This window comes from Cervus elaphus, chromosome 2 (genome assembly GCF_910594005.1).
Source record: "Cervus elaphus chromosome 2, mCerEla1.1, whole genome shotgun sequence".
NCBI lineage: Eukaryota > Metazoa > Chordata > Mammalia > Artiodactyla > Cervidae > Cervus > Cervus elaphus.
This window is the reverse complement of record NC_057816.1, coordinates 17,958,566-17,979,761: the sequence shown is the minus strand read 5'-3', so window position 1 is coordinate 17,979,761 and position 21,196 is coordinate 17,958,566. Positions and strand designations below refer to the sequence as shown.

The window sequence follows — 21,196 nt, the reverse complement described above, 5'->3', positions numbered from 1 at the left end:
GTCACTCAGTCGAGTCCAACTCTTTGTGACCCCATGGATGGTAGCCCACCAAGCCCTCTGTCCATGGGATTCTCCAGGCAAGAACACTCTCCTCCAGGGCATCTTCCCGACCCAGGGATCAAACCCGGATCTTCTGCATTGCCGGCCATTTTTACCATCTGAGCCACCAGAGAAGCCCCCAAAGGGAGATATAACACCACTGTGTTGACCACACATACACCCCAGCTAGTCTTGCCCCCACAGTTTTATTCTGCCCTGTTTAGTTCCCTCTCAGGTGAAAGTTGCACCTTAAGAAAAGGCAGACAAGTTAGAATCCTGCAGCACCCCAACTACCCCTGCTCATTTGCTTGTTTTCTTTCTCACTCCCTCCCTCCATTCCTTCCTTCCTTCCTCTCTGCCTCACTCTTCTTACAAAACAAATGGATCTTGGTTCTCCCTTAGAGAACACCTCTTTTTCCTCCAGATGAACTTCCACCTGACTGACTGGGGTCCTGAAAGCTTTTGCTCCAGGACATCCTTGTGACCGGTCCTGAATTCAAATACCATCAGGGTGGAGCAGAGGCGGAGGTGGGGGCAGAGAGGTAGAACCAGTTTCCCAGAAGACCAAACAATCCCTACTCAGATCAGGAGGCGTATTTACTGCAGATCAGTTTCCAGGTAACCACAGCTCCCTCGTCCAGGCGGCCTTGAATCCAGGTAGTAGTTTCCTGATACACAGGGAGATGGAGAAGGAGGCCATGCACCCTCCCCCAGGAAATAGGAGATGGATTACATCACTGCTGGTAAAATGAGGGTAAAGTGTGGATTTTAATATGGTTAAATCTTTCGTCTTCACAGTTTGGGTTTCAGAGGAGTGAAGATGAGGATAGAAAGATGCAAGTTTCCTGTGATAGAAAAGGATAGCACTTAGGTGGATGGAAACTGGGAGGGACCACAGGGGGAAATGGAACAGCACGTGAATTCCTGGGCGTGAGAGAGCAGTGGGTGAAAGGCAGACTCAGCCCGAAACATCGAGAGAGGCTGCTCTGTTTCTGGTTCGGTCTCATTTTTTTCAACTGAACAATCCCAGATGACAGCAGGCAGCCAGCCTTGGGTCAGAACGGTCTGTCACCGAGCCTGACTCCCAGCCTTCCTTGGGGGGCGGGATGCTCTGCCTTTGGACTTACTTCCCATCCCCTGACTCCTGCTCCCACGAGCTCATGCCTTTAGGTTCACTGCCACCATCAGCTCCCCCAGGACAGATCTCAGCTTGCTTCTGTTAGCTCGGCAACTGGCCCTTTAAGCACGGTCAGCTCAGCGGGCCCCGGCTGGCACAGAAAAGCTTGTGGCAGACAACAGTGTTTATTCTAGGCAATTGTCCCAGACTGGTTACTCCCTGCTAACTCCCCACCTGCTGCTGCAGGCCGCCTCTTTTCCCATGTCTCAATTCATCCTCCCCAAGCCTTGGCTAAGAGGCTCTCCTGGTTCCAGTCCCGCCCAGAAGGACCCAAGCCCCTGAGCTGGGGGGAAGGGAATGTCAACCGCAGGTGAGACGTGATTGACGGTTGGGCTCTGGCTGTTCCGGGTAACAGTTGCCCTGGGTCAGGGCAGTCTCAGGGCTCCACCCAGCTCCAACCTGCTGGGCCAGGTGCGCCTCAGCCCTCGGGAATGGACAAAAGGTGAGGTTTCCAAGCAGCACCAGCCCAACACTGGACCTCTAGTTATGGCCCAGAGGGGAGGAGAGATGGAGATGTACCACTGTCTAATCGGAGACCCTAGCCGTGTGCTCATCCTTCCTGCCCCAAGACTGTGGAGCGTCTTGCCCTGGAGAAGGCACCTGTCAATGCGGGTCACCAACTTCAGCTCTAGAAGCCGGGCGGCAGTCTGCCAACAGGTTGTGGGCTGTGGTCTCACCCTGCATGGGCTGGCTGTCCCTCTGGGAACATGCCTCTGAGTCCCACCTCTGGGTCCCTGGTCCCCATCCTTCTCCCGCTCCCCAGTCACGGCTCCCCTCCCATCTCTCTCACCTCATTCAGAGCCCTTCCCTTCCCAGAGGTGGTTGTTTTTTCATCTTTGAGATAAAGGCAGAGTAAGGGCAGACACAGCCTGGGGTGGGGAGTGAGAGGCTGGGGTCACAAGGGTGACGGCAACAGAGTGTGATGTCTGTCATTAAATGTCTAGAACTGGGGGGAGTTTGAGGAGGAGGAGAGAGAATCTCACTTCAGGTTTTTCTCTAAGTCTGGTTATCTCCAAACCACCCAGCAAAGCGGGGCTTCAGTCCCACAATGGAGTGGTGATGGGCAAGGGAGGGAAGGCTAGAACTTAGGATATTTTTGCTTTACTTTGATGTCACTTGTGTCTATGTTAGATGGAGCCTTATCTCTGGTCTCACCTCACCTCCTGAGAGTAGAGATGTGTCCTGGAGGTCCAGGGGGTGTCTGGAGCAATGAAATCAGACCATTTAGTGTCTGTGTGACCACGAGCAAGTCACTGAAAATGTTAGTCTCTCAGTCATGTCCGACTCTTTGTGACCCCATGGACTGGGACCTGCCAGGCTCCTTTGTCTATGGAATTCTCCAGGCAAGAATTCTGGAGTGGTAGCCATTCCCTTCTCCAGGGGATCTTCCCAACTCAGGGATCAAACCTGGGTCTTCTGCATTGCAGGCAGGTCATTGAGCCTCCATGAACTTCACTCTTCATCTGGAAAAGACAAGGATTAGTAAATAGAGTAATAGAGAATTCTCAGGGGGAATGAGCTCGATCCCTGGTATGGGAAGATCCCACATGCCACATGGCGAACCCCCCAAAATAAATTTAAATAAATAAAAAATAAATAAATAGAGTAATAGTAACTTCATTTTATAGGGTTCTGAGGATTATATTGAAGACACGTTAAAACCCGGACACATCATAGATACTTCATCAGTCAGTTCAGTCACTCAATCGTGTCTGACTCTTTTCGACCCCCTGGACTTCAGCATGCCAGGCTTCCGTGTCCATCACCAACTCCCGCAGCCTACTTAAACTCATGTCCATCGCATCAGTGATGCCATCCAACCATCTCATCCTCTGTCGTCCCATTCTTCCACTTTGAATCTTTCCCAGCATCAGGGTCTTTTCCAGTGAGTGGGTTCTTCACATCAGGTGGCCAAAGTATTGGAGTCTCAGCTTCAGCTTCAGTCCTTCCAATGAATATTCAGGACTGATTTCCTTTCGGGTTGACAGGTTGGATCTCCTTGCAGTCCAAGGGACTCTTAAGAGTCTTCTCCAACACCACAGTTCAAAAGCATCATTTCTTTGGCACTCAGCTTTCTTTATAGTCCAACTCTCACATCCATACATGACTACTGGAAAAACCATAGCTTTGACTAGACAGACCTTTGTTGGCAAAGTAATGTCTCTGCTTTTTAATATGCTGTCTAAGTTGGTCATAGCTTTTCTTCCAAGGAGCAAGCATCTTTTAATTTCATGGATGCAGTCACCATCTGCAGTGATTTTGGAGTACAAAAAAATAAAGTCTCTCACTGTTTCCATTGTTTCCCCATCTATTTGCCATGAAGTGATGGGACTGGATGCCATGATCTTAGTTTTCTGAATGTTGAGTTCTAAGCCAACTTTTTCACTTTCCTCTTTCACTTTTATCAAGAGGCTCTTTAGTTCTTCACTTTCTGCCATTAGAGTGGTGTCATCTGTGTATCTGAGGTTATTGATATTTCTCCCGGCAATCTTGATTCCAACTTGTGCTTCATCCAGGCCGACATTTCACAAGATGTACTCTGCATATGAGTTAAATAAGCAGGGTGATGATAGCTATGTTTATTATTATTATATGAGATACTTAATAAACATGGCTATTACAGTCAGGCTTCTGTTTCCCCAACTGTAAAATAGGAACCATAAAATATCCATGTTGGTGAGTTGTTTTGAAGATTAACCAACTTCATATTTATAAAGTTCTTAGAGAGGTGCCACACACATGATTAAACTCTGTCCAGGTGTTAGTAAGTAAAGTTTATCCTTCTGTCACTTTCTGCAACACCTGGACATCACCTTGTCCAGGCGAGGACTGTGCTAAGTGTTGGCAGACACAAGTCCGCTGCAGCCCCAGGGCTCAGGAGAGACGACAGAGGGGGCGTTGATTTCACTGGGAAACACACTTCTCTTTTTCCATTCTGTTGGTTTATTCTAATGTTGCTGATTCCTTAGTCTGCATCCTCCTATCAGCCTTCTCTCCTGTTCCCCATGCCCTGTACTTCATCTCTCATGAAAGGAACAGCAGTTGACTCCAGGCTTCCCCTATCAACTGAGAAAGCATATGAGCGTCCAGATCTATATCTGAATTTCCTTTTGTGACCTCAAATGGAAAGACCCAGAGCGCCACTGAATGCTGCATCTAATCCTCATTAAGCACGTGTTTATTAAATTCGTGTGAGGAATTCAAATGCATATTCCAGGGCACAAAGTCCAGCAAGGAAAAAAATCCACCAGAAACAATGTTAGAACAGTCCACGTCGTCACTTGATTGACTTTCTTTCTCCCCAGTTCATGGATTGCCCTGTTCGTGTTTAACTTCCCTGGTGGCTCAGTGGTAAAGCGTCCGCCTACCAGTGCAGGAGATAGGGGTTTGATCCCTGGGTCAGAAAGATCCCCTGGAGAAGGAAATGGCAACCCACTCCAGTATTCTTGCTTGGGAAATCCCATGGACAGAGGAGCCTGGTGGGCTACAGTCCATGGATCGTAAAAGCATCAGACACAATTTAGCAACAAAAACAACACCAACAAAATTCATGTTTAAGATAACATTTATGGCGCCTTTACTATGTAAGCTGTTCTCATCTCATCCTCAAATCACATAGCTATTATGATGTTTATTTCACAGGTGAGGAAACAGAAGGTTTCCAGAAGTTAAATAACCCATCCCACATCACATTGGGAGAAGGAAATGGCAACCCACTCCAGTATTCTTGCTTGGGCAAGAATCCCACAAGCAGAGGAGTCCAGTGGGCTACAGTCCATGGGTATGCAAAGAGTCGGACATGACTAAGTGACTAACACACACACACACACACACACACACACATCACACAACTAGACAGTGGCAGAGCTGGTCCTTTAAGCTGCTTCCAGAGATCTTGTTTCCTCTGTTACATCCACAGGCACCAACAAATTTCCATGGAAGTTAGACTTGGCTGTTCTCTTGACTTTCTCTAATCTGCTCTTTAAAATATACAAGGTGGGACTTCCCTGGAGATCCAATGGCTAAGACTCTGCACTCCCAATGCAGGGGGCCCAGGTCAGGGAACTAGATCCCATATACCACAACTAAGAGTCTGCATGTCGCAACTAAAGTTTCTGTGTGCCACAACTAAGACTCGGTGCAGCCAAATAAATAAATACATATTTTTAAAAAGCAAAATACAATTCATAAGCTGTGTTTGCTGGAATTTTTGGCAGAGAAACCGTGTGCATAACTGTCTTGTAAACAGAGGGTCTTTTGCCTCATCCTTCCTTTGCATTCAGAAAGCATCTTTCCTGCCGGACTCCCTCCCCAGGACCAGCCCCTTCCTAGTCTCAGCTGCACAACCTCTCAGTGACTCTAAGAGGGTTTAACAAAAGAACTGGAACAGGACGGGTTTTTAAACTGACTGTCCCTTTCTCTAAATAATTAAAGAAGATGCTATCTGGGAGATCAGGTTGTTATTAGCTCTTCTCTAGTTCGCTGTCACTTGCTTTCACCCGAGGCAGGATTGAAGCCTGGGCTGAAGGGCGGACATGGAAACGTGCTCTCATTTGGACAGAGCTGGGGAGCCCATTGTGCAGGCTGGCCATTCACCTCCCATCTTGATTCTTTGCCAGTGGAATAGAGGGTGGGCTTGAATGGCAGGTTACGGTCCTTTGGAAACAAATTCAGAGGAAATGAATGAAGGAAGGAATGAATGAAACGCCTGTTGAACCCTGACAATAGCGGGTGGATTGTGGGTGGCAAGGCTTTGAGAATGCTAGCTCCAGGGCCCCGAGGGTGCAAAGCAACTAGAACACTGGAAAACAAGCCTCAGGAAAACAGTTTCTAAACTGGGGAGTGGGAACACAGCTCCCATTCAAACATGTCTGAAATCTCAGTCTGGGCAGGCTGTTCTCAGCAATTCCTCTTTCTTCGGGGGGTGGGGGGGCGGGGTGGTGTGGTAATAGCCCACCCTACACAGCAGGGTGTATCCCAGAAGCCTGTAGGACGATAAGGAGGAAATTGGTTTTCCGGGAGCAATTTCTCCATCAGCAGAGTATCAGCATTTGCATAGAGGAGAGGTTAGGCAGACTCTTGGAAGGGTTCCATCTGCTGCTCAGAGTCCTCATTTGGATGGCCACGGTGTTAAAAGGACACGACAAAATGCACTTTTTAATGTGGGAAGGAGTGTTGATCTAGAGATTGAGGGCCTCCAGGCCAAAGAAACTAGCTGGGAATGGACTCACCCCGAGCGCTCGAGCTGGTTCTTTGGTCTCCTTTTCTGCTACTAAATATAAAATGAGGTCATGCAGTGCACGAGGCAAGGGTTAGGGGCAAATTGAAGATTTAATAATATGTATTTATAGTGCCTTGCTCATGACAGGGCTTATGCAGATCCTTATTAGATATGTGTCAACTTGACTTGTTTCTTTGATTTACACTAGAATCTAGAAAGCTGGAGGAGTGATTAGCTTATATCTTGTCATTTTAACATCTTATTTCTGGGAGGAAATTAAAAAGAAAACCCCAGAAAGTCGCATCTCCTTTCTGTCGAATGTTACTGCCTGAAGGAAAAGGACTTTTAGTTCTGTAGATTCCTTTCAGCCTCGCTGCCCAGGTCTGGAAGAACTCAAGACCCCAAGTTTTATCTGGCTTTGAATGTTATTTCTCTGGTGTGTAGGGGACAGCCACACCCACTCTGAATTAAGGCAGGCACTGTGGGGTCAAGTCAGTCCACTGGAGGGCAAGCTGCCTGGAACAATGGACCCTTCTTTACTCCCCCACCCACGCCCTGTTGACTCAACCTTCAGAGTTGAGAAAACAGAAAACGTTTCTGCCTACGACCTCCGGCAAGTCACTGAGCCTCTCTGGGCTCTGGTCGCCTCTACTGTGAAATGAGGGGCGCTGGATTGGATGGTGTCTAAGAACCACAGCCATACATCCCCCTTTTTCTGGGCCATCACCAATTCTAATAATCTCTGCACCCATAAGGGCACTTGGGTTTGCCAAACTAAATGTCCTAGTTTTGGGTTCTGAAAATATGGTCCCTGTTCTCGTAGGATCACTTTCAGCACCGACATTCTATGCCACTAGCAGTCTAAGTAGGTAATAACCTTAAGTGACTGTTCTAATTACTGGAGGTGTGACCGTGGGCAAGTCGGTTAACCTCTCTGGGATTCAGGCCCTTGTTTGAAAAATTAGGGACAATAAAATCTTATCTCCAGACAGGGAGCTGGGCTAGACAGAATCCCTCCCTGCTAAGGATTTATGATTTGAGGACTGGGGCCCATCTGCTTCGGCCAAGGCAGAGTTGGACTCCTGGATATTTAAATGAGGTCTGTTGTTGTTCAGTTGCTAAGTTGTGTCTGACTCTTTGTGACCCCATGGACTGCAGCAAACCAGGCTTCTCTGTCCTTCACTATATCCCAGAATTTGCTCAACTGGACACTGAGTCCGTGATGCTGTTTAACCATCTCACCCTGTGTAGACTGCTCCCTAAAGGATTGAGCAGAGAGAGCAATGGCGACCCTGAGGACAATGTCCCTTTGTAACCTGGAGAAGGACCGGGAGCACCATCCTTGCTGCTCGATGCAGAAAAAGGAATTCTTTTGATGAAATACTGGTGGCCTCCTCCAGTGGTCCCCAACTTTTTTGGCACCAGGGACTTGTTTTGTGGAAGACAATTTTTTCATGGATGGGAGTTGTGCCGGTGGATGGTTTCAGGATGATTCAAAAGCATTACATTTATTTTATTTGTGTTTTATTTCTAATCTAATGCTACCACTGATCTGACAGGAGGTACCGGTTCACGGCCCAGAGGTTGAGGACCCCTGTCTTAAGCAGTTTCCTGTGCAACCTTTTTTTGGAAACAGAGGAAAGCCGCTCAAGAACTCACGCCAAAGTCCTGGGAATGTCAAAGTATTGCCTCACCTTCCCTTATCCAAGAAGATTCTAGAGAGAAAATGTTGGGACTTTCCTGGTGGTCCAGTGGTTAAGACTCCATGCCTCCAATGCAGGGGGCCTGGGTTCTATCCCTGGTCAGGGAACTAGATCCCTGCAAGTAAGACCCAGCATAGCCAAATAAATAAATTTAGAGAGAGAATGTTGAGGGAATTCAAGTACTCTAAATCCTGGTTCATTGTGAGTTTGGGTGAGCTGAACCTATCACATCATCTCTCTGGGCCCAGTGTCCTCATATGAATAATTAGAATATCAGATTCCATGTGCTCCAAGATCTCCTGTTTGGAGGGTCTAAGGACTCATCTGGAGGATTTCAGGCATCAACAAGGGGACACTTGGGGGCAGAGAAAACTTCCCATTCAAATTGTAAGTAGGCCACCATGTCTCTCATGGACTTTCTGGGCTATCAATAGAGCAGTTTTGTTTTTTTTTTCTTTTTGAGTACTTTTATCCATGTCTTCTCCCATCCTCTCTAATTCCTAGCACTGTGTGTGACATACAGTATATGCCTCCTGGTAATTTCTATTTCTGTTAGAAAGAAAAATAATAAAGGGGTGAATTATAAGTACTCATAGTTGACTCACCATTTGGTAAAGAAAAGGATGCCAGCTGTGTTTAGAATAGAATTTCGGTTAAAGAAATGGGAGTCAGACACACTCAGTTGTGTCTGACTCTTTGTGACATCATGGACTGTAGCCCGCCAGACTCCTCTATCCATGGAATTCTCCAGGCAAGAATACTGGAATGGGTTGCCATTTCCTCCTTCAGGGGATCTTCCTAACAGGGATAGAACCCAGGTCTCCTACACTGCAGGCAGAGTCTTTACCATCTGAACCATCCAGAAAGTCCAATAAGCACTGAAGGGCCCCCAGTTTTCCAGCCTGACCACTGGGGGTGAGTCTTCCTTCTCCTTCCCCTATTCCTCACCCCAGTTTCAACCTCAGTCCCTGTCGGGTCTCCCTCCTGGCTCGTACTCAAATCTGCCCACGTGTCTGCCTCTTCCCCACCTCTGCCTGAAGTTAGGACCATGTGAGGACATCCCTAGGAGGGGTCACCTGCAGCAGCTTCGCACAGGTTCACTGCAGCCAACCTGTCCCCTTTCAGTCTGCCAAAAAACAGTCACAGAATATCTTGAGCACAGAGAGGAGTTTAAAGAACAGTATGAAAACTCTCAGGAGAGGCACAATAAGGCTCACTTGGAAAATACAATGACAGGATCACTTTAGAAACAGTTTCAGCTCTAATCCTGGTTCTAGCACTTTCCAGCTAGGTCACATAGGGCAAACTCCTTGACCGCTCTGTACCTTAGAGTCTTCACTTGTGAAATGGGTGGGGGGGGGGGTGGCGGTAAATGAGAGTTGGCACAGGTGGGGCTGTAAGAATGCAATCAATTCATTCATTTACGGGCTGTGTGTGTTAGCCTGAGCCTCTAACCTCTGAGTTTGTCAAACAGCCCAGTTTATTTGGTACTCTTTCTCTGGAGCTGACCATCAGCAGCACACATTGAATGCTGTCACACACCTTCCTGTATCCTCTGACTGCTCTCCGTGGCCTGCCCAGCAAAGTCCAAACTCCTCAACGTGGCTAACTCGAGCCTTCAGGGTTGGACCCAGGCTCATCCGTTTTCCGCAGTGGAACAAGGCCAGGGAGAGAGGGCCCCCCAGCTGGGAGAGCTCCCTGAGAAGCAGAGACAAGCAGGTGGGTGCAGAGGCAGGCAGCTGTGGCTGCAAGAGAGCTTTGGGTTGGCAGCTGGGCTTGAGAGGTTCATACTGTGGCTCAGCCGCTGTTAGCCCGGTGACCTGGGGTGCGTAACTGAATTTCTCTCTATCTGGGTTTCCCATTTGTCAAGTTTTAAAAGAGGCTGTAGGAGGGATGGTATTAATGAACTAATAGAAGTAAAGTGAGGTACTGATGAACCTATCTATCTGCAGGGCAACAACAGAGACACAGACATAGAGAACAGACCTGTGGGCACAGAGGGGCAAGCAGAGGGTGGGATGAATTGAGAGAGTAACATTGAAACATATACATTACCATGTGCAAAATAGATAGCCAGTGGAATTTGCTCTATGACTCAGGGAGGTCAAATCCAATGCTCTGTCACAACCTAGAGGGGTGGGAACAGGTGTGAGGTGGGAGGGAGGTGCAGGAGGGAGGGTCATATGCATACCTATGGCTGATTCATGTTGATGTGTGGCAGAAACCAACACAATATTGTAAAGCAATTAAAAACAAATGCATGTTTTAGAAAAAGAAGTAAAGTGAAAACAGTTCTGTGTACATACTACTGCTACTGCTAAGTCACTTCAGTCGTGTCCGACTCTGTGTGACCCCATCCCTGGGATTCTCCAGCTGTGCACATAGCCCTCCAGAAATATTCATTCTCATTTTGGAATAAGACTAAAGGAAAGCTGATGGTTTTGCAAGATCTCAAAAGCAGATGGAGGAGTCAGACTGGGCTTGGTCAGACAAGGCCTGGGGAACGTGTAGAATAGAATTTGGGATGAAGATTCAGACCCAGGCAGACTAGCCAGGCGGCTGCTGCTGGGATCAGGGTGTGGGGATGGGGTGACGGCGAGGCATATCTCAAGACTGAATGGGAAGTCAGATACGGGGATAAAGGATTGCTTCTGTGATGTTTCAAGGCAGCATTTTCTAGAACTCTAGATCCAGAAAGCACCCCAAGAAAAGGACCCATTCATCTAAATTGGAGAAATACCACATATTTCTCTGTTTGGAAAGTCATAATGTACATTAACAGAGTAAATCGCTCTAAGAACTCTGCAGTAAACAAACAGTTAACGTTTTGATGAATCCAGTACTTCTGAAATAGTTTGATCACAGGACATCCCTCCCCTTCCTCCCCCAGATGAGTAATTCAAAGAAGAGCCTCTGTTCAGCAGGACCCCTCTGGAATCCACTGCCCTGGTAACACGTGTGAACCGTATAAACAGTTCACAGAGGGGAGAACACACACACACACACACACACACAAACACAAAACCCAGAATGTTACTGTTTTCCCTTCCGCTGTTCGCTGGTGGGCTCACACAGTGGGGAGCCCAGGAGGACAGCTTAAAATTAAATGCATATTTCCCTTTCTGCGCTTGGTGTAAAGCTGCCTTTCTCACCCTGCCTCCTACCCACTTCCTTCTCCAGCAGAGTTTGCGTGCCCTAGAGAGAGCCATCTGGGTATTAATGCTGCAATATTGACTCTTTCATGACACCTCCTTTTGGCATCCATTCTAGTCCGTGGTGTTTTACTTCAGCCTCTCTGCGTTAGAAAATCATCCGACTTCTCTAAGTGGTTTCTTTGGGGGTAGTATTATTAGTACAATTTTTCTTTTTCTCCAGAATCAAGGCTATTTCCTCCCCCTCCAGGACTTCTTGGCATTTCCGTGAGGTGTATTATTCTGTTGTGCTTGAAATAGGTGGCATCCTGTTTGCATAGCAAACAGTAAAGTAAAATCCCCGCTCAAGATCACTAAGGAGCCTTAGGGTCACTTCTGCAGAAGGAATTCTATCTGTCCTTGGTTGGCATCTTGACCCGGGAGACGTGTCTGGACTGGAAAGGGAAATGGGACCGGCAGAGGTGATGTTGACTTTGCAGGTTCAGGTTTGCATTGTGTTGTGAGTAAATGCAGGTAAGGAGGGCCAGAGGCCACAAGATTGTGTTAACCACCGACATTCAGAAACTGAGAATGAACTGCACTAAATCTGGGCAAGAAACTCTCATGCAAAGAGAGACTCCCCCTGAAAACCTTCCTCATCCTTCAGACCTGTCTATTCTCTTTTCTCTCCTTAGGAGCATGGTGTCATCAACATATTTCTGTGTGTTGAATCACGCAGTCGTGTCCGACTCCTTTGTGACCCTATGGACTGTAGCCTTCCAGGTTCCTCTGTCCATGGAATTTTCCAGACAAGAATACTAGAGAGGGTTGCCATTCCCTTTTCCAGGGGATCTTCCTGACCCTGGAATCGAACCTGTGTTTCCTGCTTGGCAGGCCCATTCTTTACAACTGAGCCACCTGGGAAGCCCTCTGTTCTCATCTCCCTCCTTAGCAGGACAGTGTCATCAGCATATTTCCGCTTGGTTGGCTATAAGAAATGCACAAAAAAGGGAGAGTTAAACAGACAGATCCACGGCTATCCTTGGCTTGGAAACCGTCTTCTAAACAAAACTCACCACTTCGGGTGCCCTTCTTGGGTACACACTTCTCCCCTGTGAATACAACTTCGCCGCGTTTTCTGGGCAAACCAGGTCCTTTGGGGGTTGGGGTTCAGATACCAGATCAATTCCAGGTCAACCTGCATCTACTCAGCCACTGAATTCTGAAGCTTTTTTTCCACCCTGCAAGGCTCCTGATCAGCCTCAAGCAGGAGCCTCCACTCCCACTCGAGTTCCCAAGCAAGCTCCCCCCTGCAGCTGTGACTGTCACTCTGGAGCTTGCTCTGCGAGGATTGCCATGGTTTTCCACTGTTAAGGCTCCTTTTCCTCGTTGGCCAGATAAGAAAGCTTTATCCTAGGAGACTGAGAATAATTGGAGAGACACTTCAAGGAGGCTTATTTCTGGAATTTAGGCAGGTGGGGCTTGGTACTGAAATAAGTGTAGTATATAAAAAGTAAGCGTGATCTCGTTCTGTTATAGGCTGGTGAGGCCAGTGATGTGAGGTACTTGGGAGCATTGTTACTTGTTGATATCTCTTTTCTTACCTGATTGAAACCATACCTTACTCAGTTTTACATCCTCGGAAGCTAGCCCAGTGCTTGACCATAGAGAGTATTCAATGAATCGTTATGGAACACATTTCCCTCTTCAAAAATAACTCCTCAGTGTGACTGGTTAACTCTATGTGATTATCTGGAGCAGAGACAAGTTTCTGATCTCACAGAGTAGACCTTGCTGAAACCACACTACCCAGATGGGACTTGAACCAATGGGCCAGACTTGAACCCAGCCTGAACCCAGATCAGGATTTGAATCCACAATCTTTTAACTGAAATCACACACCTGGGGTCAGGACTTAACGAAGCTCAGATTCTTTATGTCGAACTTCCCTGGCAGTTAGTTGTTAAGACTCTGTGCTTTCCAAGCAGGGGGCACAGGTACCATCCCTGTTCAGTGAACTAAGAGCCCATGTACTGTTTTGCATAGTCAAAAAAAAAAAAAAAATTAAATTAAAAATTTAAAAAAAAGATTCTTTAAGTCTCATGTAGAAAGAATTCAATAAAAGACAAAACAATAGGTAAGAAGAGGGTTTATTGAGAGATGTACATTCCACAAACAGAATGCATGGAGATGTCTATCTAGTAAAACCTATGGTTTTTCCAGTAGTCATGTACGGATATGAGACTTGGACCATAAAGAAGGCTGAGCACCAAAAAATTGATGCTTTCAAATTGTGGTGCTAGAGAAGACTCTTAAGAGTCCCTTGGTCAGCAAGGAGATCAAACCAGTCAGTCGTAAAGGAAATCAACCCTGAATATTCATTGGAAGGATTGATGCTGAATCTGAAGCTCTAATACTTTGGCCACCTGATGCAAAGAGCTGACTCTTTGGAAAAGACCTTGATGCTGGGAAAGATTAAGGGTAGGAGAATGAGGTGACAGAGGATGAGATGGTGGGATGGCATCATTGACTCAATGGACATAAGTTTGAGCAAACTCTGGGAGATAGTGAAGGATAGGGAAGCCTGGCATGCTGTAGTCCACGGGGTTGCCAAGGGTTGGAAATGACTTAGCTACTGAACAATAAGAGACAGAATGTGGTCTTTCTCAAAAGGGGAGAGCAGCCTTGGGAGAAATGCACTCCACAGACAGTGTGGGCTATGTCGGAAGGCCAGGGGGGCTGAAATGTGAGGTGGTTAGGTTTTATGGGCTGTGTAATTTCACAGGCTAATAAGTGGAAGGATTAGTCCAACTATTTTGGGGAAGGGACAGATTTTTCCAGGAATTGGACTTTTAGGGTTTCCCGATTTTTTTGCCTTTTAGGGTTGGCCTAAGAACTGTTGTGAAACCTGTGGGTATGTCATTTAGCTAATGCATTACCTTGCATGTATAACGAGTCTCAAGGTCCACAGGAAGTTAAATCTCCCACCATCTTGGACCTGGCTGGATCTAACCCGTCTTTGTCAGGTCCTGTGGCCATGTCATTCTTTCAAAGGTTGTGCCCTACCCCTCTTCCCTCCTGTTTCAATCCCACTAACAGGTACTTCTTAACGTTTTCAGAGATTTTTCTTAAATGGAATTGAAATCTGCCTTTATTCTTTCTACTTTGCTCTTTGGAGTCAAAATTACAAATCAGATACCTCTTCCTGGGTGATATTTGGTTTTCCAAGAAACTTCTTTTCCATGTTAAACATTTCTAAATCCTTGAATTTTCTCTTGTATGACAAGCTTTCTTAGTGCTCATTGTCTGGGTGACTCTCTTCAAATAATTGTTCGTATTTATGAGCATACATTAGAGTATTTGCCCCTGAAAGCACTCCTGTTTATTAAGAACCCTTTTAAGGTGAGCACCAGGAATTGCCCTCCAGGCTTTGGGGCAGAGGGCAAAGTCATCCGGGACAGAGTCACCTCCTCCTTTGCCCCCTACTTTCCTCTTCTATTAATGCACCTGCAGGGCATTCAGGCCTTTATAGAAGGCCACTGCAATCGACTGCAAATTCTCAGGAATGCAGCCCTAAGGAAATGGAGGACAGGGCAGCTGAGTTTTGATGCAAATAGGGTGGAGAGCTATCTGGGGAGCTGGAGTTTTGGGAGAAAGACAAAGTCCAGCTGGGAGTTATCACAGGTGGCAAAATGCAGGGAGGGAAGGGACCTCAAAAATCAAATATAAAATAAGAGTGGGGGTGACTGGGGAGGTCATTCCAACCTGGAGGCTAAGAGGAGAGGCCTGGGGTATGGCGGGGAAAGAAGGGGGTGCTGAGACAAACTCCCCCCACCCAGACCCCTAATCCAACCCCCACCTATAGTCCAGTGCTTAAAAATAACATCTTATGGAAAAACCCAAATGAACTTTTGGGCCAACCCAATAAATCTGAGACTAAAGTTATTGAGCTTAGCTGTCAAAGAGAAAGGATTCCATTTTAATTTCATTTTAATAGACTTCTGCTCTATGAATTTTGCATCAAAATGTTTTACATTTGCACTTATACAAAATGTATGATTGAATTCAGAATGAAAAACGATAAATTACAGAGATACATGTTAGATCTTCTATTCTAATGCCAGCCTATTAAACGAACTCAGTAGTTAAGCAAATTCAATCTTCAATTAAAATAGACAAGTATTTTCACTAGTGAAAAGCTGAAATATAAATGACTGGCTTATATCTAGAGCTCTTTTCCTGGTCAGTAGATAGGATAATTTGTTGTGAATTGGTCTCTTTTCTTCAAGAGAAAGCAGTGAGGCTGTAATTTCCTATCTATCACTCTTTCTTCTCCTTTGTCTTGAAGATGTTATTTTTCTTCAGAAAAATCTCCTTGGGATGGACTAGCAGAACTTGGCTTCCATAGCTATATGATGTCTTGGTGATCTTAGAGTTCAGCATCTTATTTTGTTGCAGATAAAAGCATCAGAGAGGTTGCTGATTAACAAATCTGCAGTCACACAGCTAGTTGCTGACTGGCTGTTAGTCCCTTAAAGAGTGTTATATTCTGCCTTTTCTTGGACTTCTGGCATTTATTTGGGCAGTTTGTCTTCTGGCCAGGACTCCCAGGCCTCCTCTCTCCTTTTGAGCTCCAGTGTTGCCTCGCTTAATTCCAAGTGTACACACTTGGAATGAACACAAGCTTTCCCTCCTCCATGAGAATTATGAAGACACGTGTTTAAGTTTGTGTTCCCAATGCACAGTGAGGCCAAACAAACAGAAATGTTGGGACTTTGAGGCAGAGAAAGATTTACTGCAAGGCCATGCAAGGAGATGGGTGCCTCATGCTCTATAAAAGGTTTCCCTGAAGGGTTTCCACAAAGCATTTTTAAAAGTCAGGCGAGGGAGATAGGGGTCGAAGGGTGCTAAATGGATCTTATCAAACCCAATTCTCTGATCTGCTGATGGTGAGGGAGCAGGGTGGTGTTACAGGGGTGAACATGATCAGTCCTCCGGCTTCAGGAGGCCTGGGGCTGTGTGCTGAGGCTCATCAAATAGTTCTTTCATTTGGTGGTTCTTTTTTTTTTTTTACATCTGCAAAACAACTAAGGAAATGTGCATCCAATACTATTATCTATTCAATAGGCACTTCAGAAAGGACCTAAAGCAGATGATGTTGGGGTGGAGGGAAGGCCCCATAGGGTCCTGCTCGGTTACACACACAGAGAAATTTAGGGACTATTTCTAACACATTGTCCAAATCAGGTGGGGAATATTGGTGTGGAGGACGCCCGAGAGGAAAATACAAGATGGGCATAGAATAGGCTGGTTTGCATCTGATTAAGCTTAATGTCTGACCTTTCTATGTGGCGAGATGGTAAATAATCTGCCTGTGGGAGATGCAAGAGACACGGGTTTGGTCGCTGGGTCAGGAGGAGGAGGAAATGGCAACCCACTCCAGTATTCTTGCCTAGGAAATCTCAAGGACAGAGGAGCCTGGTGGGCTACGGTCGTGGGGTTGCAAAGAGTCTGATGAGACTGAGCATATGCGTGCGAGCGCGCGCGCGCGCGCGCACACACACACACACACACACACACACACACACACATTTACTACATTTACTGATTTAACCCTGCAGGGCTAAACAGAAGATTACATAAATTAATCCTAATTTTGCTAACTAAATGACTCAATTTTACACTTCCATGCATTCACATTAAGAGAAAGAGACAGAAAAAAATGGAAAGGAAGAACAACTACATCAATTTTGCTGGTCAGCGCCCCTGGTTCTCTGCCTCTGGGTCTTCTTCCTGCTCACAGGCCATGTCTCTGCATGGACAGCCTTGGCTCATATGGGACACAGCCTTACCATGTCCCACCGAGGTGCATTTACTGAATTTTGTTATTTAAAACGAATGGAGGGACTTCCCTGGTGGTCCAGTGGTAAGGACCTCACACTTCCTGTGCAGGGGGCACAGGTTCAATCCTTGATCTGGGAACTAAGATCCCACATGCCGTGGGGCAACTAAGCCGATGTGCTCAACTGCTGAAGTCTGTGCACTGTACATCCCGTGCCCTGCAACAAGAGAAGCCATCGCAAAGAGAAGCCCAAGCACCACAGCTAGAGTAGCCCCCACTCACTGCAGCTAGAGAAAGTACGCACACACCAACGAAGACCCAGTGCAGTCAAAAATATAATAAAAAAAATTTTTTTTAATTAAAAAATAAAACAAGTGGAAAAAGACTTACGCAGCAGTTTCATACCTGACATTGAACTTAGCTACAAGTCGGGTACCCAGTAGCCATGCTCTGTCTCCTCTTTTTCTTCCCATGTCTTCCCCCCTGTTCTCTCCATCTTAATCTGCTTCTCCTTCTTCGATTCCTATCCTTCTTGTTTTTTCCTTTTTTCTCTTCCCCCATGTTTTTCTCCTGTGCAGATGAGAGATAGAGAAATTAGGAGTCAACTGAGGGTGACCCAAGAGGCCACAGGGAGAAGTGTGCAGCACTTCAGCTCCGGACTTGAGGCTGGAGTCCTGGTTTTGACCTTTGCTAGCTGTGGAAGCCCCAGCTAATTGTTTAAACTCTCTGAGCTTGTGGTTACTCATTGGTAAAATGAAGATGAAAAGGACAGCTTCCCTCATTGGTTTTTGTGAAAATTAGAAAAGATAATGCATATAAAGGGCTTAATACAGTGGTTGGATGTTAATGGTAGCCACTTATTGTATTGAGACAAAGAGAATGTATATTGTGAAAGCCATGTCTATAGTTTCTGTGTATAAAGCTTAGGGATATGATTCTTTAACAAAACTACATTTCAAACGTGTATTTGAGGGCTATGGGACAAGACTTTTCATTTGTGTCAGATTCTTTTTGAATGAATAGACCCATGGATAAGCATCCCATTTACCTGTCTGTTCCCCTCCTCTATTCCAGTGATTCTGAGCAGACAGCTTGTGGCAATGGTGGAAATGAGCAGATGGGGGACCAAAGAGAACGGGAGAAGGAGGGGTCACATCTAAACCTGAAGCTGAGATATGCACATTAGGTACTGTATTTATTAGAAGTCATTTGGGCCTATCTCTATCCCACCGACAGCCCCAATGGTAGACAGATACACCTCAGAGTTTATCTGGACTTGAGGAACACAGGCTGGAAAAGAGATGCTCTAGTAGATGTTAAGAAAGAATGGGAGCTGGGGAGATCCACGGAGAAGGGAGGTGCCAGGCACCACGTGCTCAGTAAACAGCAGAGAGATCAAGTAACAAATACATTTATTCACTATTAAACTATCTATCATGGGCCAGGTCTGCATCAGGCTGTAAGAAAAAAGATGACTAAGAAATGGTCTTTGTCTGCAATAACATGGATGGACATAGAGATGATCATACTAAGTGAAGTAAGTCAGACAGAGAAAGACAAATATCAAGTGATATCACTTATATATGGAATCTAAAAAACTGATACCAATGAACATTTTTACAAAACAGAAATAAACTCACATAGAGAACAAATTTATGGTTACCAAAGGGGAAAAGAGGGTGAAGGGATAAATTAGGATTTTGGGTTGAACAGATACACACCACTACATACAAAATAGGTAAACAAAAAGGACCTATTGTATGGCACAGGGAACTATATGCAATAAAGTATTGTAATAACCTATAATGGAAAAGAATCTGAAGAAGTTTCATATATATATAACTGGATCACTCTGCTGTCTACTTGAAACTAACACATTACAAATCAATGATCCTTCAATAAAAAGTTATTTGTTTTGGAAAAAAGAGTCGGTCCTTGTCACCAAGAAGCATATTATCTACTGAGAGACAGAAATCTAAATAAATACTAATTACAAAACAATGTGGTATAGAATCTAATACTGGATGGCTTGCTCCGCCTCTGGAGTTGGAGTGTGTGGCTTTGAATCATACTCTATCACTTTGTGAGTATATTTGGACATGTCAGTTAACCTCATCGTGTCTCAGTTTTCTCATCTATCAAATGGGGATAATAACAGTGTCTTTCTTCCTCATCTGGTAGGTGTGAGAATTGAATGAGTTAGACATAAAGCATACAGACTTCTGCCAGGCACAAAGTAAGTGCTATGTATGTGTGGGCAACTATAATTATTTTTACAGCTGAGCACACCATGTGCTCTGGCTTCCCAGGTGGTTCTAGTCGTAAAGAATCCATCTGCCAATGCAGGAGACATAAGAGACTCAGGTTCTATCCCCTGGGCTGGGAAGATCCCCTCGAGAAGGGCATGGCAACCCACTCCAGTATTCTTGCCTGGCGAATCCCAAGGACAGAGGAGCCTGGCAGGTTACAGTCCATAGGGTCATAAAGGGTCAGACACAGCTGAAGCAACTTAGCAGGCATGCATACCATGTGCTAGATGAGCAAGGTGGAAAGAGCAGATGATTGTGGAAGGTTTTATGAAGGAGGTAACATTTGACTTGAGCCTTGGTATAGTTTGGTCTTCCCTGGGGGCTCAGACAGTAGAGTCTGCCTGCAATGTGGAAGACCTGGTTTTGATCCCCGAGTCAAGAAGATCCCCCAGAGAAGGAAATGGCAACCCACTCCAGTATTCTTGCCTGGAAAATCCCATGGATGGAGGAGCCTGGTGGTCTACAGTCCATGGGGTGGCAAAGAGTCAGAAAGGACTGAATGACTAATGCTTTCACTTGATATAGCTGTTTGCTGGCAGAAATAGCGCAGGATTAGGTACAAGAGAGGGTGATCCATGCAGGGAGAAGATCACTCGCATGAAGAAACACTCATGAAAGAGGATGGGGTGACTGGAAAACACAGTCCACGGATTACTTGTAGGTCCTTAACTACATTTCCTTTCTTTCAAAGATGCAGTAAAGGGAAAATGACCAACTTACTTGGAGAAAATACATGTTACTGTGTTTTGTGCTGCTGTGGTCTTGAAAGCACTGAATGCCCATGTGCATGGGGAAGATAACTCCCATAAGTTGATGAAAGCTGTCTTTATACCTACAAGAGTAGAGAGGACATCTGTATGCACACACACACACCAATGTCTACGCACAGAGACAATTGTCCTTTGTGGCTGCTTTGGAAATCATTGTGTTCCTGGTCTTGCAAAGTTCAGACTTGTATTGATTGTCATGATCACAGACTTCTAGACCACAGAGATGACATCATCCAATGACCTCATTTTATAGGCAAAGCCTGAGGCCCAGAGAGTGACTTGCTCAGCATGACTACATCGCCCAGTTACTTAGTGGGGGAACCAAGATGAGAACTGGCATGCTGTCATTGGAGGAGCTGTGTCAAACAAGTCCATATGCAGAAGTCCTGACTCCCAGGACCTTGGAATGTGTCTGTATTTGGAGATACCATCTTTAAAGAGGTGATCAAATTAAAATAAGGTCATTAGGGTGGGCCCTAATCCAAAATGAGTGGAGTCTCTTTACAAAGAGGATATATACATTTTAAATTTTATTAATCTTTTGAAGTAGAGTTGATTTGCAGTGTTGTGCTAATCTCTGTGATATAGCAAAGTGACTTAGTCATGCACAAATAGACATTCTTTTTTAAAATATTCTTTTCCATTATAGTTTACCACAGGGTATCAAATATAGTTCTCTGTGCTGTATAGTATGTGTGTGCTCAGTCTTTCAGTTGTGTCCAACTCTTTGTGACCCCATGGACTGTAGCCCACCAGGCTCCTCTGTCCATGGACTTTTCCAGGCAAGAATACTGGAGTTGTTTGCCATTTCCTCCTCCAGGGAATCTTCCTGACCCAGGGATCAATCCTGTGTCTCCTGTATTGGCAGGTGGATTCTTTACTGGGAAGAATTCTTTACCTGGGAAGCCCTGTGCTATACTGTCAAAACTTGTTGTCTATCCACTCTATAAATAAGAACAAGATCCCACATGCCATAATGAAGAGTCTGCCCTAAGACCTGGTGC

At 45.7% G+C, this 21,196-nt stretch overlaps 1 long non-coding RNA gene across 1 annotated transcript; it reads left to right on the top strand.

Annotated features, from left to right (window-relative positions):
• The first annotated feature begins 730 nt into the window (after positions 1–730).
• On the top strand, positions 731–20,623 carry LOC122704875. Its single transcript, XR_006343970.1, has 3 exons — positions 731–793; positions 18,188–18,299; positions 20,446–20,623. It is a non-coding gene; the product is annotated as an uncharacterized LOC122704875 (long non-coding RNA).
• The last annotated feature ends 573 nt before the right edge of the window (positions 20,624–21,196 follow it).